Source organism: Anomaloglossus baeobatrachus, chromosome 12, assembly GCF_048569485.1.
Source record: "Anomaloglossus baeobatrachus isolate aAnoBae1 chromosome 12, aAnoBae1.hap1, whole genome shotgun sequence".
Lineage (NCBI taxonomy): Eukaryota > Metazoa > Chordata > Amphibia > Anura > Aromobatidae > Anomaloglossus > Anomaloglossus baeobatrachus.
The window spans coordinates 33109324-33123948 of record NC_134364.1 but is presented as its reverse complement, the minus strand read 5'-3'; positions in this window follow the sequence as shown (position 1 = coordinate 33123948).

Sequence of the window (14625 nt, the reverse complement as noted above, 5' to 3'; positions counted from 1 at the left end):
AATTAAAAGGTCAGATGACCAACAACACACAACTTAAGTAGGGTGCAATAGGTGTAATGTTGTAACAAACAATAACAACAATGTAAAAGCAAGGTTGCAAAAAAATAATAATTAACTGGTCCTAATAAGCCCTTAAATGTCTATCCCTACCTAGCAATGAAGGGTAGGATGCCCTATGGTTGTTGCGCCCCCATCTACTGACAGGAATCCCTAAATTTCCCTAATGCACACTACTCAGACACCATCTACCCAGTATCCAAGGGAGGCATTTGCAGTTGCGGTTTACCCCCTGGGTCATGTCCCCTGATGAACCCCTAGTACCTTTTGGGGAGAAACGCATCAGGACTCATTCTCTGAATATCTTTTTCAGATAAGTGATGCCATGCATAGGTGTTTTTCATGAAGGAAGCTTCTCCTAAAGACCATTTGCAAAAACAAACCACCTACAATGAGCCAGGGCCCATGCTTAAAAATATGAAAACTACTGGGACTCCATACTCTGGAGTGTTGAGACCAAGATAAATGTTTTTGAAACTGATGGCTTCAAAACTGTATGGTGTCACAAAGGTGAGGAGTACAAAGAAAAATGCCAGACGCCTACAGTGAAACATGGAGGTGGCAGTGTCCCTATGTGGGTCTGCATGAGAGCTCCTGCTGCTGTTGTGGGCTACATTTCATTGATGGGATCATGAACTCACAGATGTACTTCTGGTGATGTGCGTACACCCGGCTTCATTGTGCGCATGACTGGAAGTGCTGGGACTTCTGATCGTGTGCACTGACCCTAAGCCTGGGATCTGAGAGTTGGTGACAAAGGACACAGGTACGCGTGTCACCACTGATGACGCTGAGCAATGGTCATTGAATAACATGTTAGCACACCCCTGTGGCCATGCTAACATGCTAAAAGGGCAGAATGAGCACAGGAACTAACGCCCTTGCGACTAGCTCCTGGGCTCATTAGCATATCATAAATGCTCTTTAGAAATACTTTTTCTAAAGATCTCTTTATCTATGCCAGTGTATACAGGGACGGTTAGGCAGTGATTAGCAATATGCACCCAGAGCTGCTCGTGGTCTTGGGTGCATATTGCACCTGACAGGTTCACTTCAACTGGTGTTTTTAATCATCCAGTCTTAGGAATTTCCTAAAATAGCATCATCATTATCTAGCTCATTATCTCATAGACCCTCCCTATTGCTAATCTAGGGCTTAGTGTCAGCTGTGAACTGTCATTAACACCATTTGTAGCCCAATTGCCACTGCATCAGGGCAATCAGGATGAGCTGGGTAAGATTCTACACTGTAAGCTTCTATTTTTGGGCTGTATGCCCAATAACCATGGGCCTCCCCAGCCTGGGAATACCAGCCCCCAGCTGTTGGCTTTATCATGGCTGAGTATCAAAATTGAGGGGCGGACCGCATGTCGCTTCTTTGTTTATATATTTAAATCATTTTTAAAGAGCCTCATGGGGTCTCTCTTATTTTGATATACAGTCAAAGTAGGCACACAGCTGGGGGCTGCAGCCTGTAGCCGTATGGTTTATCTGTGCTGGGTGTCATAATATGGGGGAATCCTACGCAATTTGTTGTATTTTTTTACACCACGATAGGGACGCATGCAGCGTCTGTGGTTGCTAGCAGTCTGATACGCTGACACACAGGGTGGGGGCGCTGTCTGACTGCAACCAATCACAGATGCCGGTGGGCGCGGGAAGCAGTGAATATGTATGAGGTTAATGAGCGGTCCTGGAAGTAGTGTTACAGCCGTGTGGAAACTGGTAAGTATAACGCACTTGCTCTACTCCCCATAGTCCTTTCTGCAACCATTTTAAAGCGTATGACTCTGGTTTCCATAGATTTATATGGAGACCAGCGTCTGTCCAGATATCCGGGATCAATTCTGAGCCTGAACCGGGTTATGTTTTTGTTTTGTTTTTTTAAATCTAGTTGGATCTGCAGGTTCACCCATGACTAGTCATTATCTATCCATCTAACTGCCATATTGGAAATAGAAGAAAACTACTGATGGTTGTAAAGCAAGTGACAGACTGCAGTTACTTCTACAATATAGTAATTTATAGTGGATGTCACGGCTGCCCACTGGTGCCAACATTTCCGATGGCTCTATGTATGCAGCACCATTACATGTGCATTAGTCCCAGAATACGAGGCTTCGCCTGGCCCCCTAATCTCCACAAGACAGACATGCGACAACTAAGCAAGCAGAGATTTTGGCATGGATAATATTAAATCAGTAAAATATCGGTGGGTCACGCCCCTCATAATAAGCCCCGCCCACTTTTCTGAAAAGAACTCACTATGCAAGCCACACACAAGGGAAATAAACTGGCTTTGTTGTCAGGAAATCAGGATATACAGTCCTAACAAAAGGTACGACAATGTGAGCTGAAGCACACAAGTCCAAAAATGGAGACTTCCCACAGGAGGACTTTTTACCTCCACACACAGACAGCTAATTCACCTAAACTCTCTTATGTCAACCATTCCATCCACCGGGGTGAGGCTATGTGAGCAGCCAGTTCCACCTATGTCTCTACCTGCTTGTAAACCTGGCCCTGGTCAGCCATATTAACCCTGCCAGTGCTAACTTACTGGAGCTAGCTTCCAGGCTTACATCAGAGAGGATAATCACCTCTGTGATACATATCTTCCCTCCACGACATATCCAGCAGCCATCTTGCTGCGAGTGTATATAGAGTATATATATGTATGTATATATATATATATATATATATATATATATACATATATATATATATGCATATATATATATATATATATATACGCACGCACACACACACACACACAGTGGAGAAAAGTAAGTATTTGATACACTGCCGGTTTTTACAAAGTTTCCCACCTACAAAGAATGGAGAGGTCTGTAATTGTTATGCCAGGTACACTTCAACTGTGACAGACCAAATCCAAAATAAATCTAGAAAATCAGATTGTATGATTTTTAAATAATAATTAATTTGCATTTTATTGCATGAAATAAGTATTTGATACAGTAGAAAAACAGAACTGAATGTTTGGTTCCCCAATCTGTGCATCGGTGCCGGTCCCAGCGGTCAACAACCTATTCTGTGGATGGGTGGTAACTTGCTTTTACCAAACGTCCCCCGTAGACAAAAAATGGAAGAAATACCCGCAAAAGTTGCCGTTGACTGAGATTTTATTCCAGGCTGTGCCATTTACATCATGGCAGATGTCAGAGGTTATTCTTGTGCATCGCTTTCTTCCTAAGCATAAACTTGACTTCAAGTAACTCAGTAGAGTCTTGATAACTAGAATTCTATAAAAATGTCACATCTGCCAAGTTGTCCTTGCTCCAGGCCCCCTGCAGTGAGGAAAATAAGTATTTGGTACACTGCCGATTTTGCAAGTTTTCCCACCTGCAAAGAATGGAGAGGGCTGTAATTTTTATCCTAGCTACACTTCAACTGTGACTGAATAAAAAAAAATCCAGAAAATCACATTGTATGCTTTTAAATTATTTAATTTGGATTTGTTTGCATGAAATAAGTATTTGATACAATATAAAAAAAGAACTTAATATTTGGTAGAAACCTTTGTTTGCAGTTACAGAGGTCAGACGTTTCCTGTGCTTCTTGACCAGGTTTGTACAAGTTGCAGCAGGATTTTCGCGACTCCTCCATACTGATCTTCTCCAGATCTCTCAGGTTTCGGGGCTATCACTGGGCAACATTAAGTTTCAGCTCCATCCAAAGATTTTCTATTGGGTTCAGGTCTGGAAACTGGCTAGGCCATTCCAGGACCTTGAAATGCTTCTTACGGAGCCACTCCTTAGTTGCGTTGGCTGTGTGTTTCATGTCCTTGTCATTCTGGAAGACCCAGGCATGACCCATCTTCTTACTGAGGGAAGGAGGTTGGTGTCCAAAATCTCTCAATACATGACCCATCAATCCTCCATTCAATACATTCAATGCACTGGTAGTCTTCCTATCACCTTTATTCAATCACAGTTGAACTGTACCTACGATAAAAATTACACATGAAAAATCGGCAGTGTAGCAAATACTTATTTTCTCCAGTGTGTGTGTGTGTGTGTGTGTGTGTGTGTGTGTATATATATATATATATATATATATATATATATATATATATATATATATATATATATATATATACATATATATACGGTGTGTGTATATGTATCTATATATATAATTGCCTTATTCTGTCTGTCTGTCTTGCTCCAAAATTGTGTCCTTACGGTGACACAAAGCTGATTGGCCGCTGGGCTCGCCATGGCCACGCCCCCCCGCACGGATTGGCCGCTCGCCCAGGCTCCACCCGCACACGGATTGGCTAGCCGCTTGCCCAGGTTCCGCCCCACATGGATTGGCCTCTCGCCCCGGCACCCTGCACGCATTGGCAACTCGGCCACGCCCCGCCCCCCTCACGCAATGCACGCTCGCTCTGGCCCCGCCCCCGCACGCATTCCCCTAACCGACACGAAGCCACGACTCCCAGGTGAGTACTGTACCCCCGGGAGCCCACATCAGCGTACGCCGCCAACCCAGCTGACACATACCCTCGCATTGCTGGGGTTGCCGCCGTATGCTGGTGTGGGCTCCCATGCGAACGGGGGACGGGATACGCTGGTAACCATGGTAGCATAGTTACCAGCGCATCAAGGTCCTGCAGCGGCGGAACATACACACGCACACACACACATCAGATCACACTCACTCTCACACACACATCTCATCTCATCCACACACTCACAACATCCTGGGATATCGCTTGCATCTCAGCGGCAATACTGTGGAGTGACCTTCCAGGACCTGCCGGAGGATCACATGGCCAGAAGCATGTGGTATCTCCGGATGTTGTGAGTGTGAGCGCGTATGTGCGATATCGTCAGTGTGTGTGTGAGTGTATGCGATCGGATGTGTGTGAGTGTGTTCTGATGTGTGAGTGTGTATGTGTGAGTGTATGCGATCAGATCTGTGAGTGTCGGCAGAGGAGCACGGCGTGCTGGGGGAGGCTGGGAGGAGAGAGGCTGATCCTGGGGAAGGCTGGGAGGGGGAGGCTGAGGCTGGGAGGAGAGAGGCTGATGCTGGGGTAGGCTGATGCTGGGGGAGGCTGGGAGGGTGTAGGCTGATGCTGGGGTAGGCTGATGCTGGGGTAGGCTGATGCTGGGGTAGGCTGATGCTGGGGGAGGCTGGGAGGGTGTAGGCTGATGCTGGGGGAGGCTGAGAGGAGAGAGGCTGATGGTGGGGGAGGCTGATCCTGGGGAAGGCTGGGAGGGGAAGGCTGATGCTGGGGGAGGCTGGGAGGAGAGAGGCTGATGCTGGAGGAGGCTGGGAGGAGAGAGGCTGATGCTGGGGGAGGCTGGGAGGAGAGAGGCTGATGCTGGGGGAGGCTGGGAGGAGAGAGGCTGATCCTGGGGAAGGCTGGGAGGGGAAGGCTGATGCTGGGGGAGGCTGGGAGGAGAGAGGCTGATGCTGGAGGAGGCTGGGAGGAGAGAGGCTGATGCTGGGGGAGGCTGGGAGGAGAGAGGCTGATGCTGGGGGAGGCTGGGAGGCGAGAGGCTGATGCTGGGGGAGGCTGGGAGGGGGAGGCTGATGCTGGGGGAGGCTGGGAGGAGGGAGGCTGGGAGGGGGGAGGCTGAGAGAATAGAGGCTGATGCTGGGGGAGGCTGAGGCTGGGAGGAGAAAGGCTGAGGCTGGGAGGAGAGAGGCTGATGCTGGGGACAGAGAGGCTGATGCTGGGAGGAGAGAGGCTGATGCTGGGAGGAGAGAGGCTGATGCTGGGAGGAGAGAGGCTGATGCTGGGAGGAGAGAGGCTGATGCTGGGAGGAGAGAGGCTGATGCTGGGGGCAGAGAGGCTGATGCTGGTGCAGCATGGGGGATGGAGCACGATGGGGGGTGCGCAGCATGGGGGATGGAGCACGATGGGGGGTGCGCAGCATGGGGGATGGAGCACGATGGGGAGTGCGCAGCATGGGGGATGGAGCACGTTTGGGAGTGCGCAGCATGGCGGATGGAGCACGTTTGGGAGTGCGCAGCATGGCGGATGGAGCACGTTTGGGAGTGCGCAGCATGGCGGATGGAGCACGTTTGGGAGTGCGCAGCATGGCGGATGGAGCACGTTTGGGAGTGCGCAGCATGGCGGATGGAGCACGTTTGGGAGTGCGCAGCATGGCGGATGGACCACGTTTGGGAGTGCGCAGCTTGGCGGATAGAGCACGTTTGGGAGTGCGCAGCATGGCGGATGGAGCACGTTTGGGAGTGCGCAGCATGGCAGATGGAGCACAATGGGGGGTGCGCAGCATGGGGGATGGAGCACGATGGGAGGTGCACACCTCCCCCCAACACACACACACAACACACCACACACACACTGGGAACCACAAACACTGCCCTACACAGACACCCACACACACAGACAACGCTGCACACACACAACACCCAACACACAAACACCGCGGCATACATAAATATACGCACATACCACGCAACACACACATTGCACAAAACATACCTCCCCCCAAAACACACCACACACACACAAACCGCGCAACACACACACACACAACGCTACAGACACACAGCGCTCCACAAACAACGCAACACACATACAACACCGCTCTCACCCCCCGCCACACCCAGACAACACCCAGAACATGTACAGTGCCCTACACAAATATAATGGAATACCCGATGCGTAGAATCGGGCCACCTTCTAGTATATATATATATATATATATATATATATATATATATATATATATATATATAATGTGTGTGTGTGAATATTTACTGCTCAAAAAAATAAAGGGAACACAAAAATACAAAATTGTTGTTTGTGTCCCCTTTAATTTTTAATTTTTTGAGCAGTGCATATACAGTAAATATGTATAATATATGTATTATATATATATATATATATATATATATATATATGGTGCATACATATATATTGTGCTTGTATATTCTGTAATATATGGGAATATTCGGCTATGGTGCATTATTCCCATGTGGTTGATGTACAATATATTTGTACTATCCACATGTGGTAAATGTGAGGGGAAATGTGCACCCTCCGCCGCACACGTCGTCTGAGCATCCCACAGCAAGCTGAACACGCAGATGTTAGGAAGGATTTCAGGAGACAACAGATCGGATCTTTCTTCCTGGGGTAAAGCGCATGCTAACATTTGTAGACATTAACTGTACGCTGATCACATAATACTATATGAAAACATATGTGCTCCTCATTAATCCCTTTAATCCTTATAACGACAATTCCAAAAATACTTGTTCCTTTCACTGGCAATTGCTGGAAAAAAAATGGACTGAAAGGAAAGCTTGCTTGACTAATGGCTTGATCCCTGGCTGGTTGCTGTGGGTTATTCAGCTGACCGCAGGGATAGAGATCCAACATATTTGGCTTTTGGGATTTATTTTTTTTTTAAATCTTTGCTAGGAGATGACTGTAATTAACTAGCAATGTGGTTATTAGGATTTATCCTGCCGGGAGCTGTAGCTTCACAGCAGGTTGGAGATTGATGATCAATATCTACTTTACCATCATGCAATGTTGAACCATATCAGTGGGCCCCAACTTTTCAGGCTCATTCAGAGTCCACTTTTCGTGTACGAGTACTATGCTTGCTTTTTTGACTATGAACTCATACCTAGTAAATCTACGAGGTTGATCACATATGCAAATTTTTTTGCAGACCGAGCTATCCACGCAAAATTGTTTAGACCTGTCTTGGTATTGATCAGAACGTTGGATCAAAATAGGCAAAAAATCCAATTTTTGTGGATTGCTAGGAAGGAAAAAATAGAGAAACTTTTTTTTCTCTCATCCAAGAAAAACTCATGAAACTCTGATCAAAAACACTGATGAAACTAAGACTATTTTTCTCATATGTACACTCCCCTTCGAATTCCCCCACCCCTCCAAACTGGACATTTACTCCTTGATCCCACAGCTAACAAGATCATAGGAGGAGATTTTAATTCTGGTCCTTGAGGATAGGACAAACGTGTCCGCTCACCGTAATCGTACCACGACTTATGACAAGGTCCTTCCCCCTTTACAATCCTCGTGTAATTTGATTGACTCCTGGAGATTTATGTATCTAAGTAATATAGAGTATATACACTACTCACACTAAGAAATCCTGGTTCCCTATTGACTATGTGTTCATTTCCCCACCTTTTTGATCTAAACAAATATTGAACATAATGATGTCTCGGACCACATCCCAAGAATAATGGAGTTGGCAAACTCTCACCCCAAAAGATCGGACTCCTTATGGAAATTTCCTATTTTTGTAAAGACGACTCATTGATATCTTCCCTTAAACTCTGGTGTCTTCTTGAATTTATGACCGATAATAAGATCCATCAAGACAAATTCTTTTTACTTTGGGAAACAGCAAAAGCAGTTTAACAGGGGAATCATGGCACATATCTTCTCGCACTACAAGATTACATTATGAAAGATATGGGGAATTATCCGGTAAACTTAAAGGAAGCCTTCTGAATAGTTTAGAATCTTCTATGGTTTGATCGTGGCTAACTACATGGTTATTGAGATATGTTGATTTGGTTCATGGAGATTCTTTGGAAATACATACTTTTGACTATATTAAATCTACGTTTTTTATTATAATCTTTAATTTTTTCTATATATTCCGATTAAACATCTAGCGTTGTCTTTGGGTCTATGAGAATCTCCCAACCAACAAAATTCGCGAGAATATGTAGGTGAGGCCCTTCCAGTAGGGGTCTGATCTTTGATATTTATAGGATTTGGGGTACCTCGATGGGGATTTCTCCGGCTAAATACTCTTATATGGCTAAATGGGAGTCTTTTCTAGGAAAAGAACTATCACCGCAGATCTGGTAGATGGTCTGGAATAGGGCAACGAAAACGTCAATATGCATATTGTATAAGGAGAATCAATATAAAATCTTAATGTTCTGGCATTATACACCAGTTCTTTTGCACAAGCGTAATCCCCTGTTTCCAGATGTCTTCTGGCGCTGTGGGGACTCGCCGGGACGTTAACTCATATTTTCTAGTCATGTCCTGGAATTCTAGGGTTCTGGCTTTCAGTTAAATCCTTGATCCACAAAGTACTTTATACTGCGGTTTCTCTAGATCCATTGATTTATATTCTTGACATCTCTCCTAGGAGATAGGTAAAAAATCTTCTAAGCTGCTCCTTCATAAGTTAACAGTGGCGAGATGTTTGCTTTCATTACAAGAAATTGAATGCCCCATCTTATCAGGAGTTGCTCTTTAGAGTTTCTGATGTTCTGAGGATGGAATATTTGACAACTAAATTGTGGGATTGATCTTTTACCTGCAATGTTTGCTTAAGCCTCCTATCTTTACCATTAGTGGGTCTAAGCAGCATGTGAGCTGGAGTCCGACTTCACCCCTTCTGTGATTAGCAGCTTCTTTCTATAGAAATTTACACTGAGAGCCTGGTGTGGGCAGGGGCAGCTCCCAGAGCTCTGCTACATACAAAATCTAGGATAATGTCAGAATGGCTGCACCCAGTAAACTAAAGGCTACTTTACACACTGCGATATCGGTCCCGATATCGCTAGTGTGGGTACCCGCCCCCATCTGTTGCGCGACACGGGCAAATCGCTGCCCGTGTCGCACAACAGCCGTCACACATACTTACCTGTCCGGCGACGTCGCTGTGACGGGCGAACCGCCTCCTTTCTAAGGGGGCGGTCCGTGCGGCGTCACAGCCACGTCACTGAAGCATCACTGAACAGCCGCCCAATAGCAGCGGAGGGGCGGAGATGAGCGGGACGTAACATCCCACCCACCTCCTTCCTTCCGCATAGCGGCCGGGAGGCAGGTAAGGGGAGCTTCCTCGTTCCTGCGGCGTCACACGCAGCGATGTGTGCTGCCGCAGGAACGAGGAACAACTTCGTTACTGCTGCAGTAACGATTTTTAAGAATGGACCCCATGTCGCCGATTAGCGATTTTGCACGTTTTTGCAACGATGCAAAATCGCTTATCGGTGTCACACGCAGCAACATCGCTAATGCGGCCGGATGTGCGTCACAAATTCCGTGACCCCAACGACTCCGCATTAGCGATGTCGCAGCGTGTAAAGCCCGCTTAAGTGATACATTGTTGGATTCAGGAATGGATGTCTATGCCTACATTATGCTGCTTTCTGATGAGGTAGCAAAAGGATGCTGAGAGAGTCCCTTTAAAGGGACAGGAAGCAAGCCCACCGCACCCTCTAGGCTGGAGACCAGGAAACCCTGCGCAGCATGCCTGGGGCTTAAGGCCCGTTTACACACAATGATATCGCTAACGAGATATCGTCGGGGTCACTGTGTTCGTGATGAACATCCACCGTCATTAGCGACGTTGTTGCGTGTAACAGCTCTGAGCGAGTGTTAACGATCAAAAATACTCACCTTATTGTTGATCGTTGACACGTCATTCATTTTCAAAATCTCGTTGGTCGTTGTAGACGTAGGTTGTTTGTCGTTCCTGAGGCAGCACACATCGATACGTGTGACACCCCTGGAACGACGAACAGCAGCTTACCTGCATTCTCCGGCAACGATGTGGGCGTGACGATAATGCGGCTGGTCTCCGCTCCTCTGCTTCTATTGGTCGGCCACTGTGTGACGTCGCTGTGTCAGCAAACGAACCTCTCCCTTAAAAAAGAGGTTGTTCGCCGCCCACAGCGACGTCGCTAGGAAGGTTAGTTCATGTGACGGGTGTTAGTTATATTGTGCGCCACGGGCAGCGATTAGTCCGTGACTCACAAACGACGGGGGTAGGTACGCTTGCTAGCGATATTGTAGCATGGAAAGCCCCTTTAGACAGGAGCAGGAGACCGACACATGCCAATTTTTTTTGAAGAACAAAAATACCTATCTCCCAAGATGAGATTAGAAACACAATCAAAAACTTAGTGAAGCAGTCAGGACCAGTGGCTTTACATGACTAATGAATTCTGCAAGATGTTCAAATCCGAAATCTCTCCTCTTCTAGACTCTTTGTTGAACCAATTTTCTTGTCTGCCAACATGGCTCATACTCGTATAAAACTACTGCTAAAACAGGGATAAGATCCATTATCCCTTAATTCATATAGGCCAATCTTTCTAAATTCTGATGTCAAAATAATGGCCGATAGATTAGCCTCAGTCCTCCCCGATCTTATATCACCTTCCCAGAGGGGCGTTATTAAAGGCCAATCAGCAACGCTAAAAATTAGAAAAGTACTAGATCAAATCAAATTTTCAGGTAATAAAAATGATAGGACAGATGCCCCAGCTATAGTAGCTAAAGATGCGGAAACGCCTCCGACAAAATTAAATGGGACTGGCTATATAAGGGGTTATCGAATATGTCATCATCAGGCCCATTCTTTAAGTATATACATAATCTATACTCCACTCCTAAGGCTCAAACATATACCCCAGGATTTCTGTCACAAGTCTTCCCTTTGGAAAAAGGAAGGAGACACGGTTGTCCATTATCTCCCCTCCTATGTAATCTGATAATAGAACATATAGTCCGTATCCTTTCAAAGCCTAATATTTTTACAGGTATCACGAGTAATAAGAAATTAATACAACGTTTTCTTTGCTGATGATATCATTCTCTTTCTAACACTAAGAAAATATTGGAACTAGTAAAGTATTTTTGGCTAATAGAAGGAGTTTCGGTGCCTTGGATGTACCAATATTTTCTTCAGGTTTACGGCTGATGGAGGGGTGCACCAAGTCACATGAACATTGGAATGGTGCTCGGACATGTCTGATTCATGTGAGTGTTTTTCTATCTAAAGGCCGCTTTACACGCAACGACATCACTGACGCGATGTCGTTGGGGTCACGGAATTCGTGACGCACATCCGTTCTCGTTGGCGACATCGTTGCGTGTGACACCTACGAGTGACCGCTATTTATCAAAAATCCTCACCTTATCGTTGATCGTTGACACGCTGTCCATTTCCCAAATATCGTTGCTGTTGCAGGTACGATGTTGTTCGTCGTTCCTGCGGCAGCACACATCGCTACGTGTGACATCGAAGGAACGAGGAACCTCACCGTACCTGCGGCCGCCCGCAATGAGGAAGGAAGGAGGTGGGCGGGATGTTCGTTCCACTCATCTCCGCCCCTCCGCTTCTATTGGGCGGCCGCTTAGTGACATCGCACGAACCGCCCCCTTAGAAAGGAGGTGGTTCACCGGTCACAGCCACGTCGCTAGGCAGGTAAGTAGTGTGACGGGTCTGAGCGATGTTGTGCGCCACGGGCAGCGATTTTTCCCGTAACGCACAACCGACGGGGGCGGGTACGCTCGCTAGCGATTTGGCTAGCGAGATCGCAGCTTGTAAAGTGGCCTTTACTCTAAAGCGCATTTAACATTGGTTATTGACCTTCTCAACCAATTTGGCTCTTATTCAGGATTTAAAGTTTATAAAATTAACCGACAGAGGGAAAAGTATCCTTCATGGGGCCTCCCTCAGAGGTATAGCCCTTGCACCACCATTTGTAACCTAACTAGGGATCATAATTGGACGAATACCATCATCACTGCATCTTCCCATACTGAACAAAATTACTGCTTACCTAAAATCCTGGCAAGACCTACCGCTTTCATTGGTAGAGCCCACCTTATAAAAATTGTAAGCATGGCCAAACTGATGTATCAACTACAAACTCTCCCATTTTTACTATGACATTAATAGACTCTATAAGGCTTTTAGTCATTTCCTTTGAAGGGGGAAACGGCCCAGAATCAGCTTATCTAAGCTTATGACTTTTAAAGATGATGGTGGTATAAGTCTTGGAAAATAAGCTCTGGAGGAAGGCAGGTATAGCTAAAATTTCCCACCTTTACCAAACAGAATACAGATGGCGGACATGCACAAAATGCCTTGAAAAGTACCACATCCAAGCTTCCCATTACATACAACATGAACAGGTTAGGCGTTCCTATGACCAATCTGCGAGATGTTACTTTTAAATCCAAACCGAACAAGCTAGATACCATTCTCCTATACCCAATGGGTCCTCTCTCAATATCATTGACCTAACCTATTAGAAGTACATCTCAATACTTACTTTCATTACTGGAGGTTGCAAATGAACGACGATATCCCTACCAAAATTAGAATGGGATGGTCAACTTTTCGGAAAAACATTATTAATTAACGAATCGTGAAGGGAAACTAAGTTTAAAATTATACATGGAGCTATTTTCATTTTTAATATTACTAAAACATATCCAGGCTATCTGCATGTCTCAAATGCCACCTAACCAATTCAGATCAGTTTCATGACTTTTGGCTCTGTCCTGATCCAGCCTTCTTTTGGAAATTGGTTTCAGATTTGGTAGGTACACTTTAGAGCATTGTACCCCCTCTAGATCCTCAAGCAACCCTCTCACAATACTGGGAAAACTCAAGTGTAGGCATTAACCTAAGTAAAATCCTCTGAAACTCTTCCACACCATATTACTAATATCCAAAAAAAATGTTTTAAAGAGTTTGGCAGCTACTGTTACATTCATGGCCTATCCTTACATGTTAGGTCATCAATGTCTGATCGGCTGGGGTTTTGCACCCTGTTGATCAGTTGTTCTCGGTGGCAGTAGCAGGCGGTCAGAAATGCTCAGTTTTGGAGCTGCCCCATCAACTGATAATGGCCGCGGCCACGTACCGCACATCCGCCTTTTATTGATTTGAATAGGAGCCAGATGTGCAGTACTCAGCCGCTATCAGTTGACGGGGCAGCTGCGGAACTGACAATTTCCTGCCGTCACCAGTGCCGAGAACAGCTGATCGGTGGGGGTGCTCTGTGTCAGACCCCGGCCAATGAGACATTGATGACCTATCCTAAGGGGCCCTTTGCACACTACGACATCGCAAGCCGATGCTGCGATGTCGTGCACGATAGTCGCAGCTGCGATATCATGGTGATAGCTGCCGTAGCGAACATTATCGCTATGCCAGCTTCACATGCACTCACCTGCCCTACGACGTCGCTCTGGCCGGCGACCAGCCTCCTTATTAAGGGGGCGGGTCGTGCGGCGTCATAGCGACGTCACACGGCTGGCGGCCAATAGAAGCGGAGGAGCGGAGATGAGCGGGACATAAACATCCCGCCCACCTCCTTCCTTCCGCATAGCTGGCGTGAGCCGCAGGACGCAGGTAGGAGATGTTCCTCACTCCTGCAGCTTCATACACAGCGATGTGTGCTTCCGCTGGAACCAGGAACAACATCGTAACATCGGTCATTTCCAAATCATGGAAATGACTGACGCTACACTGGTGATACGATTACGACGCTTTTGCGCTCGTTAATCGTATCAAAAAGGCTTTACACACTACGATATCGACAGCGAAGCCGGATGTGCGTCATTTTCGATTTGACCCCACCGGCATCGCACCTGCGATGTCGTAGTGTGCAAAGTACCCCTAAGGATGGGCCATCAATGCTAAAGTAGTGGACAACCTCTTTAAATGCTTTTTAAAACCCTCCTCTCCCTCTATCCTAGATTTGAAAACCCAACTAAAACATTATATGGATATTGAACAGGGAGATGCTCTTACG